Source organism: Vicia villosa, linkage group LG1, assembly GCF_029867415.1.
Source record: "Vicia villosa cultivar HV-30 ecotype Madison, WI linkage group LG1, Vvil1.0, whole genome shotgun sequence".
Classification (NCBI taxonomy): domain Eukaryota; kingdom Viridiplantae; phylum Streptophyta; class Magnoliopsida; order Fabales; family Fabaceae; genus Vicia; species Vicia villosa.
This window is the reverse complement of record NC_081180.1, coordinates 120,384,204-120,396,245: the sequence shown is the minus strand read 5'-3', so window position 1 is coordinate 120,396,245 and position 12,042 is coordinate 120,384,204. Positions and strand designations below refer to the sequence as shown.

Here is a 12,042-nt window from a genome sequence, read left to right as displayed (position 1 = left end):
TTTATATAATTCCTGAAATGGAAATTGCATAGTATTAGAGTACCACATTATCTCATACAAAATTCATATACATTGTTATCATCAAAACTAAGAATATTGATCAGAACAAATCTTGTTCTAACATTTTATACTTCAAAGTAGAATTGATTATTTTTATGTTTGAATCTTTGAATTGATGGGATTGAGTAAAGGCAAGTGACCTAGTATAACTATTAGGATACACCTCAAAATACGACATAAGATATGCCAATTCTAAAGTTTGATAAACATTTAGTATAAAGATTGTATGATAATTGATTTAATTATATGAATTGCAATTAATAACATACTATATATATTATATCATAAACATATTTAAATAATTAAAATATTTTTGTTATGTTTTCATTTATCATAAATTAAATCTAATATTATTGATTTAATATTGTGGATTTTCTTTAAAAATGTTATAATATTTATAATTTTAGATGATGTATTATATTTTTAAATAGAAAAAATATCATAAATAATTTAATAAATAGTTATAAAAATGATAAATTTGATGTGTATAAATTTGTTTTTTTTTTTTTGAAATTGTTGTTTTATTATTTTTAAAAAACTTAAAGTTAGAAGTTTGAAAGGAAAAAATTTATCTTCATACTTTATATTAGTTGGAAAATAATATCGATAAAATACATTAATATATTAGCTATGTATTTTTTTTATAAGTTGAAAAAGAATATCGATAAAATATATTAATATATTAGCTATGTACCTATTTTTATTGGGTTAATAACTCCATTAATATTTTAAATGCACGAGTCATTAAAAATACTATGATATTTTCTGATAATAATTAATATAAAAATAAAAATAATCAATTTGATAATTATTATCTGAAATATAATTTTACTATTTCGTATTATTGTTGTTATATTTTATTTCAAAATTCTAGTTATAAGCTGAAATTAATTATTCGAGATAACATTTTTCCATTATCCGGATGAAAAATAAAAATAGTATATTAACGGCATGTGGAGGCCATAAATATTCATCGACATAATTATTTATTGTGTATTTAGTGATCAATTTCTTAACCATTCCAACATCCTTTAAATTCTTAGAAATAAAAATATTAGAGAGACATTCCTACCTAAAAAGAAAAAATCTACATAAAAGGAAATATTTTTAAAAATATCATAATAAACACAATGATTATTAAACAAATCACAAAAATTTAAAAATCAGATTGATTACAAATTTTAAAATTTCATAAAGAAATTTTGATGTAGAAGTAAAATGATCAAATAAATGTATTTATATATTTCACTTAATTTTTAAATATATTTCACTTAACTTTTGAATTATAGAATAGTACATCATAGAAAAACAACTCATTGAAAGAAACCAAAAGTCATCCTTTTCTAGGGTAGTTAACTTTATCTATTTCTTGAAACTTGTTTTTTTGACTTGTAGTACCTATTACAACTATGCTCATAAGTTGTTCAAAAGTTGTTCCAGATGTCGAAAATTACTCATATCTTCACGCAGTAGACATTGTAAAACCTCTTAAAATATCAATATTGTGACTGATCAATGAGCTTGTCCTTCCCATACAATAGTCCTTCTCATATAGTAGACATAAGTTTGTCCTTTCCAAGCCTACATGTTCATGTAACCCAAAAATAAATAACTTCTTTTAAAAATTGTGAGTTTTACCTACTTTATTTTGTACATGAAACAACACCTTAGTTATAATAATTATAATTATAAAAATTGAAAGCGATTTAAATTACCTAAAGCCAAAATAAGTGTAACCAATCTTGTCTAATGTATTTCAATGTTCCATATCGAACAATCCGAATAGTTATGATTTCCAATTTTTCTCATTAGAGCTGCTGCACCCGATTGATTGCATTTGACTGAATCGAAATAGAGAGCAACCAACTGCTACGGTCAGAACAACTGCACTAGAAAAGAGATACTAAAAAATTCTACTTTCTTGTACACCATAGTATAAAGGAAAAGATTTACAAAGCAAAAACACTAATACAAAAACACTAAAAGCATGTTCTCCATAATTATGTATTTCTTTGACATAATAAACTATATATGGAGATTATTATTATTTGAACACTACTACATAAAGATATTTGAGAAGTTGTGATCATAAACAAAGTATACACATATATCAATGTTGGTAGGATTTGTTAAAAGTTAAATATAAAAAGGAATTAACAAATTGCAGTTAACAACATCAAAAAATCATTGTTAGTTGAAATCTTACTTGCATTGATACAATACGATGACATATTGGGCTCTTGAGCATTCCCAGTAACATTAACAACTTGAAAACCATTGTGACTTTTAAATATGGAGATATGTCAAAATAAAGGAACAACATTAAAAACTCAACAAATCCATCATAGTACTCCATAAAATTATCTATCATCACTCAAAATCATCAAACCCATTTTCTATTCTAAAAACTCTAACCACAAATTATTCCTTTTTCATTATCAACACCAACAAAATGAAAATCCAAACTTTTTTCGATTATTTTGTTTTCTCAAATAATTATTCCTTTCTATTTTACCTACAAGAACATAAATCGACCTAAAGAACATGGAATACAAAAAAAAAAGTGAAGTTAAAAATCAAATGGATCTTCTTTGATATCACAGATCTGAAAAACATCATTGATCGTTTTCACAAATAGATCAAAATATTCACTAACTCGAAAAACATCATTGATCTTCAAAAAAAATTAATTAAATGGTTTAGAAAAGCTTGAATGCATGTTTCATTGACAGGATTCACTAACTCGGGTTAAGAGTTTTCAAATTATTTTTATGACATGATATTCTTTCAAAGGCAAGTTCGTAATCAATAACATGACTACCCATAAACCATAGCATAAAGATGAATCATTTTCTTGACTAAAGTAAGTTTTTTAAAACATGTCTAGATCAACAAGTAATCATTCATCCGGATTATGATATCACTGAGTATCTCTCAATCGTTAGTGTTTCTCTAAAATAAAAATTAGACAATGTATGTACTATAGAAACACTTTTCATTTCATCTAAATAATAATACAAGATATATCACCAGTCATTGATCATTAGAGTCTTTCATTAGGTGATAACGTGGCTAGACTTACAAAAAAATAGGTTTTTCTTTGAATTCAAAAAGCCAAACGATAAGAGAGCATAAGGTATTTTTTTTGAAAAAAAAATCTCTTTCATTATTTCCACTTGTTACAACTATTTTATTTTTATTTCTAAGGGTTAATACCACTTTATCCCCTGTAATGTAGGCGATATTCGATTTACCCCTACAATATATATATTTGGATTACCACCTGTAATATATATATTTTTTTGGATTCCCCCCTTAAACGTACAAATTAAACACCAAATTTGGGGGGTAAATTAAAAAAAATATTATAAGGGGGTAACTTGTGCACTTAGAGGTAATGAGAGCATATCAAGTGAGAGCATTTTATAATGAGAGGTGAGAGGAATAAATATCAACCATTAAATTCATCAAGAGAGAGAATGTTAATCCATTAATGTGGCAATTAATTTCTCTCTCTTGATGAATCCAATGGTTGATATTTGTTCCTCTCATCTCTCATTATAAAATGCTCTCACTTGATATGCTCCCTATATATATATATATATATATATATATATATATATATATATATATATATATATATATAATGTTTGATATTTGTTCCTCTCATCTCTCATTATAAAATGCTCTCACTTGCTCCATATATATATATATATATATATATATATATATATATATATATATATATATATATATATATATATATATATATATATATATATATATATATATATATATATATATATATATATATTTTAACATTTCAAGGGGTAACTTGTGCAAGTAGAGGGAAAATGACATGTATATTTTAACAATCAAAGGGGTGATCCAAAATTTTATTTTTTATAGGAGGTAAAATGAATCAGGAGGTATTTTATATTTAACCCTATTTTTAATTGTTTTTGTCAAAACATTTTTCATTTCTTTTATTACACCAAACATGTCCTTTTTCTCCACAACTTTTGTTTCTACAAGACCCTTACTTTTTACGTGCTCTCATATCCTTAAGATAATGTGACGAATATTGTTTTTATTTTAAATTGGAAAGGTTATAACATAGAAAGAACAAAATATTTCATTGTACGACTCAAATAGGTTTGCCAAATGATTCACACCCTCACAAGGTAGACTTTTTAGGGCAACTAGTTTTTCACTCAATAACAAACAATGCATTAATCATACCCATAAATTTCAAATATATAAAGTAATTAGTAAGGTTAATGCAAAGTTCTCATAATTAGGATGTATGTCTACTCTCAATATTTAAGTAAAACATGAGGTTGCACAATCTCAGTTGGGTAGGCTTATGATTTTTGACTTATGCCAACATGTTTCCTCTAGACAACAGAAAAATCAAATTTTAAATAAAGCAAATAATTCATGATAATCATGTTATATTTCATTGATAGTGTAACATTAATCATTAATAAAGTATTTAAAGAGAATGAAACTTGTTTCATGGCATTTGTTCTTTGACCTTAGTTGTGAACCTATCGTTTGTGGTTCCATGCATTTTGACTATTTAGATCATCATCTAAATCATCCGTAGACAAATTTTCTCTAGAATTACTTTTTCAAAAATATTTCAAAACTTTTCAAATATTGATACTTAATCATGAAATCAATTAAAATAATAGGTATAGGTTTAGCTTTTGATAAACTTTGCATTCCTCTCATATAGAAAGCAATTTTTTATCCTAAGGAAACAATTACGACATGATATTTTTATTAATTTTTCTATTTTTATTAATAAATAAATGTTTTATTTTTTATGAGAAAAATAATTTGTCAAGTGAAAATATCGTGGAAATTTTTTGAAAACTATTCAAATTAGTGACGTGAATTTCACGTTGTAAGTTTTCCACGTGATATTCACGTCACAACTCTTTACCATTTTCTACTATACCCGAGCTGTAGCCAGGGCCGTCTTTGAGGGAGTGCAAGGCGGGCTAACGCACAGGGTTTCAAATTGTTTATGGTTAAATCATAATTAAATAGGCCTCATAAATCATTGTCACTATTAAAATGGGGTTAAATATGGCCTATAATTATTTGATCGTGGTTAAACTATGACCAATCAACACAGAGCCTCGAAAAAATTGAGATAGCCTTGGCTGTAGCAAACAAAAGAAAGCAATCATTATAGTAGGTTGTGTCATGAATATCACGTCATAGATGTTGCAACGTAAATATCACGTGGCAAACTAGCGACATGAAATTCATGTGACAGCAGAGCTGTCAGGCGAGCTCCCGCCGCATAAAAATTCACGTTGCTAATTACGTGTAGTGATGTGATTTTTCACGTTGTGACGTAAATACCACATCGCAACAAACAACTTTTTTGTAGTGATTAATAGAAATAATGTTATAAATATAATATTCAGATTTGCATATCTCTATTGGATAGTTAATGATAATTGTTATTGGCAATATGTGCCAAATTATTATATTGATCCTTTATAGTGCCAAATAATATGTGCCAAATTATTATATTGATCCTTTTTTATTTATTTAAACATAAATTGATTCAAAATGAGAAGATATTTATTTAGGAACAGGTGCAACTTACTAACAAACAATTGTTAATTTTATTCCATAAATCTAAATGTTGATAATGTTTATATGTTATAATCAAAACGGTGCAATATCTCTTTCCAAGAGATGTTTTATGTTTTCAAACAGATGTGAACCTCATTATAAATAATAGGTTCTTGGCATCTGATTAAACATGAAAAAAATTAACCAGTCTCAAAATTATTTTCTCATTCTAAATCATCTTTCTCTTCTCTAATGCATGATAGCAAGTAAAAGAAAAATCTTTCTGTAAAATACTATTAAAATATACCTTTGAGAGATTGGGCAATTCTCTTTAAGGATTCCAAAGTATGTTGCCGGAAATTTGTGAGTGAACCCTTTTGCATCCAACATACAAATATTGGTGGGGTGAATTGTTCCTTAAGCTTAGTGAGAAAATACATGCTTTTATTATGCAAATTTAGTTCTTTGTTTTAATCTCTATTTATTCTTAGTTTTACAACAACCCTTAAATCAAATATCTAACAAGAATTTCTTTGTAATTTGTCATGGTTAGATATTCTTTTGTATGTTGTATGTGATTCTTTATGCAATGTTGTTCCTCTCTATTTTAACAGTTTTTCCTTTGTCATTTATTTGGGTATCCCTATCATAAGGCTTCAAAAGATATCTTACTTTACAAAGACCTCGACTCTAAGGTTTGACTTCATTTTCTTGTCTGTGATCAAATTTTCTTTTACAGAGACCTCGACTCTAAAATCCTTTACCTTGGTTAAAATTGAAAATTCTTTTTGATCCTTCACTAGTCCTTGTTCATATAGTTTTTCTTGCCTCGGAGCTTTTCTTGGTTAAAACCAATACTTATGACTCCCCAAACTAGAATATTGTCGGTTTTGTGTGAAATTATGCCTTTTTAGGCCTTACTTGGTTAAAATCGATTTTTGTTCATGTTCCCTTAATTATGGGTGTTTTTGTTTTGTAGGAATTTTTTCCTCTCTCGGTGTTGCTTAGTTAAAACCAATGCTTCTTCATGATCCATTAAATAGGGGTGTTCCTAGTTCACATGCCTTTTTCCTCCCTTGTCCTTGCTCAATTAAAACCGATGCTTCTACATGATGGTTTTAATAGGGATGTTCCAGGTTTGTAGGAATTTTTCTCTCTCTAGGCCTTGCTTGTTCAACAATGATACTTCTTTATTACTTTGCAATAGGGATTTTTCCTTCATAGGGATACCTTTTTCTTTGGCCATCCCTCCTTTTGTGGGTTTTTTAACTCAATAATGTGACATCGATTTTGGAATTCATATTGCATTATTTCTTGGGATGATGGATTTCATAAATGCAACTAATGAAATTTAACACTTTCTATATTAATATTAACTAAAGTTAAAAATGGGGTGCCCCGACATGGCTCTTGCCATTTCATTTGAATTCTTAACCAAACATGAAAATAAACTTTTTAAAGGTGAATGATCTAAAGTCGCTGATATGGTTCCTTCTTTATGGTGGCTAACCACATATTTTGGGGGATCTGTAGTATTTACATCATAATTCTCATGTTCCTATCTTGACCTTATTCCACACTTTGGCAAACTTGACACGGGTACAAGCACAAGAGGGTATGAATTGTGTGGGTTTGAATAATGGTGTTCAGATAAAAATCTTTCATAAAACCGGAGTTTAAATTAAGTTTGTAAAATAAATAAAGTAAAAGAAATGAAAAAAAAGTCAAACTGGAAAGAAAGAAATATAATAGAAAAAAAATAAATAACTAAAATTTAAAAAGATAAAGGAAGTGAAAGAAGCACTAGATATTTACAGAGGTTTGACCTAACAACTTGGCCTACATCCTCTCCCTAAGAACTCCTTCTTCAGAATTTCACTTTGATCTTGTGTGAACTTTTCATATGTTTTGCCCCCGAACCTGCTTAAAAAAGTATTGGAGTTTTACAAAGGCTATCTTCTCTACCAAAGACAACAGATTTAAATACAAATATCTCCTAGCCAAGAGATTTTACCACTAGGACAATTTTGACCCAAGTGAGGGATTTTAACACCAAACTAAACTTACAAACCAAACAGAAGTTTTAACTACGGATATCTCCCAACCAAACACAGGTTTACTAGGTTCACCTCAACAACTAAACAAGATCTTTTCAATTGATTTATCTCACAACCAAAACAAACTTCTCACAATGAGAGATATTACAACAACGCCCCATATAAAAACCAAAAACCTCGCATATAAAAGATTCACTCTAAAAAATACTAAGGAAAAAGTGAAGAGAGAGAGAGAGAGATAGTATTTGAAATAACTTTCCAAGTGTGAGTGTAACGAGAAATGAGCCCTTTATTTATAGGAAAAAGTGTGGGTCGAATATGGAAAGCATCCATGTGGTTTTAAAGTTCCTAATAGATTATGCCACATGGATAATTGGGTATGTAGTACAAAGAATGATGGTTTTTAAAAGCACCATTAATTATCTATTAACAGGTTTGATGGTTTATTTTTAGGGTTATACATGTGATAATAGAATAACCCTAACGGGCTCATAGATAATGCAAAGTAAAAAACCTTCTTATTGATTAGAATGAGTCTCTAGTCCGTTAGCTAGGCACAAAAGCATTTTTCGGTTGTTTTACTAAAATTAGGGAGGCTTTCCTAACATTAGAAAAAATATTTGTCACTATGATAAATAACGCTTTTAGCCTCGGACACAAAATAAATTTTACCTCGGCTAAAGTAGCGAGGTAACAAAGGGCGTCATGAAAACTTTCCACTTAACACCTCGGTTATTAAAAAAACCGACGGGTATAGTTATATGTACATGGGTTCGAATCCTAGCAACTGCACTTTTATTATTTTCAAAACTAGCGTATCTTTTATCTCGGTTTATTCAAAAAATTGAGGGGTATGATTGATTTTTTTTTTAAAGTTGTTACATTGTTTACCTAGAATATTACATTATTTACTCAATATTAGATTGTTTACACAAAATATTAAAATTAAGATAAAAGTCAAATTCCCTAGAGTTCAAGATAAAATTTAAATTTCCTAGGGATCTAGATAAAAGTAAAATTCCCTTAAGATTTAGACTTTAGATCTTCGAATTATTGAATCTTTGTGAATATCTTCTGTTGGTTCTTATATGCAATTGTTTTGATGAAAAAAATTGTTGTTTATGTGTTGGCAGCAATTTTGGTAAAACATTCTGATTTAGAAATGTTATGAAGAGTGTTGTGACATGTGAACAAGAAATCATAGCAAATTTTAAAAGATGTCAAACCAGATGCCTTCACATTGTTAGCTAATACTGTACTGTGTTTTAGGTTATTTTTTATTAGGGGTTTTTATCAGGTGTTCGTTTGGAGGAAATTTCTTTGCAAACTTAGGACGAGTATTGTCTCCAGCTATTCCAATAATATTGGATTATGGGAAACCTTAAAACCTGATTTGCTCTTGGTCCAAGCCCTAGTTTGCCGCCGCTGCTTCTTTATATAATCTGGATAATCCTTCTTGTGCCGTAACTCAAGTTTTGAAGACTGTGTGTTTATCGTGTTTAGTCTTGAGTCAGTTGTTAATTGTAATCCGCTCTTATATTGTTTTAATATTAGAGTTGGAGTATTTTTAGTTGAGTTGTAATTTTTCAATCATCCATAATCTTCTAAGCAAGAAATGGTTGTGTGTTTTTGAAGAGTGTCTTTTACGATTGTTTAAGTAAGTTGTTTATCACTGGTTCTGAGTGAAGGGATTTGAGGAGGGCCTCATACCTAGGCAAGTCTTAGGTAGAAGTATAGCACGGGTAGTGATTAAGTTATTAGATCGTCAACGGGTGTGTTGGTTGTAGGGTCTATGAATAGATACTATTTAGTGGACTTATCTCTAACTTGGTAGCCCTTAGAGTATGTGTTATTGTACACTGAACTAGGTTAACATTTTCTGGTGTTCTTTACTTTCTATTACTTTGTTTACTGTCGTGACATCTCCTTCAAAATTACATATCTGATACCAGAATTTCAATAGGTATCAGAGCAGGCATCTTACTCTGTATCTGGGTGATATCTAGGGAAGATACTTTATGGGACTATGGACAAGGATTGAGGATTCGTGAGCAGACCACCCGTTCTGGATGGAAGCAATTATGATTACTGGAAACCACGTATAGTGTCCTTCTTAAAATCCTTGTACAAAAGGGCTTAGAAAGCAGTCTTGAAAGGTTGGAAGCATCCTATCATTGTGGGAGCAGATAAACAATCCACCACTGAGCTAAAGCCTGAAGAAGACATAAGTAAAGAAGAGGATGAGCTAGCTCTTGGAAATTCCAAAGCCTTGAATTCCATATTCAATGGCATTGACAAGAACATCTTCATATAAGTGAATACATGTGAAGTAGCTAAAGATGCCTGGGAAATTTTCAAAACTACTCAAGAAGGCACATCCAAAGTGAAGATGTCAAGACTTCAGCTGCTCACCACCAAATTTGAGAATCTAAGGATGAAGGATGGTGAAAGTATTCATGAATTTTATATGAATATTCTTGAGATAGCTAATGCATCCACTGCTTTAGGAGAAAAGATTCCAGAAGACAAATTGGTGAGAAAGATGCTCAAGTCGCTTCCCAAGAGATTTGAAATGAAGGTGACTGCCATAGAAAAAGCTCATGACATTAATCAAATTAAATTGGATGAACTTGTGGGATATCTTCAGACATTTAAACTGATCATCAATGAAATATTTGAAAAGAAAAACAAAAGCATAGCTTTTTTAACCAACACTGAAGATGAAAATGAGGAATATGGTTTGGATACAAATGAATGAATATCCAACACTATAGTACTACTGGGAAGACAGTTTAACAAGGTACTAAATAAGATGAATAAGAACCCAAGATCAAATGTCAGGAACACCCCATCTGACATCCAGAAGTCGATCAAATGATTTTGGAAGAAGAAGAACCGAAGAACAGTTCACTCAAGGGAAGGGAATACAATGTCATGAATGTGAAGGCTTTGGCCACATTAAATCTGAATGTCCTACATATCTCAAGAGACAGAAGAAGGGTTTATCTATAACTTGGTCTGAAGAGTGCTCTAAAAGTGATCTTGAAGAGGAATCTGCCAAGTATGTAAAGGCTTTAACAAGCATGTGTTCATCTGATGAAGACTCTAGCGATGGTGGACTAACCTTTGATGAGTTAGCTACATCATACAGAAAAATGTGTCTTAAAAGTGCTGAAGTATGACAAGAAGGGGAGAAACAAAAAGGTCTCGTATATCAACTGAATGCAGAAAAGAAAGAGCATTGGAAAACTATCTCTAGACTGGAAGAAGAAGTGAGTTCCCAGAAGTCTAAACTTGACAGAGTTCACAAATCTGTCAGAATGCTCAATAAGGTTTCGGGCGTGCTAGATGAAATTCTTCAAGGGGAAGAATGACTGGAGACATGAGTGGTCTAGGATTTAATGAGAAAAAGAAATCTGCTCCAGATTTCAGTCACCACAAGGCTGCATCAAAGATGTCAAATCAAATGCTTCAACATCATGACAAGAGTAGAGCTAATCGCACCAAGAGAAAATTCCAGCACCGGAGATGTCATCACTGTGGACGATTTGGACATATAAGACCTTTCTACTTTAGGGTGTATGGGTTCCCTAAGCCTGCATCTCTTGTTAAGTCTGAGGAGACCACTGTTAATAACAAGAAGATGAAACAGTGGGAACCTAAGAATGTTGTTGCTAGTCTTATAGCTCATACTTCTCTCAAAGTCTCAACCAAAGACGATTGGTACTTTGACAATGGTTGTTCAAGACATATGACACATCTCAAGAATTTTTTGGTGGATATCAAACCTCACTCCACTAGCTATGTGACGTTTGGTGATGGAGCAAAAAGTAAGATCAAAGGAGTTGAAAATTTGGAGTGCTTAGGATTTCCAAACCTTAATGATGTGTTACTTGTGAAAGGGTTGACAGCCAACCTAATAAGCATAAGTCAACTATGTGATCAAGGGTACAAAGTAAACTTCACCAAATATGAGTTTCTTGTTACCGATAAGAAGAGTGAAGTGATTATGAAAGGATTCAGGTCTAAAGACAACTATTACTTACGGACTCCTCAAGAATTGAGCTATTCTTCCACATGTGTTCTAGATAAAGAAGATGAAGTTAAATTGTGGCATCAAAAACTGGGACATCTTAATCTGAAAGGGATGAAGAGAATTATCTCAATGGAAGCTGTGAGAGGAATTCCCAAGCTCAAGATAGAAGAAGGAAGAGTATGTGGTGAGTTCAAGATTGATAAGCAAACTAGGATGTCACATCACAAGATTCAACATCTTACCACATCTAAGGTCTTGGAACTTCTTCACATGGACTTGATGGGTCCTATG

General features: G+C 30.5%; 1 long non-coding RNA gene across 1 annotated transcript; it reads right to left on the bottom strand.

Moving 5' to 3' along the window:
* Positions 1-1,320: 1,320 nt before the first annotated feature.
* On the bottom strand, positions 1,321-3,272 carry LOC131615687 (uncharacterized). The gene is made up of 3 exons (XR_009287908.1): positions 2,267-3,272; positions 1,776-1,944; positions 1,321-1,641 (listed from the first exon to the last, which is right to left on the bottom strand). It is a non-coding gene; the product is annotated as an uncharacterized LOC131615687 (long non-coding RNA).
* Between the last annotated feature and the right edge of the window lie 8,770 nt (positions 3,273-12,042).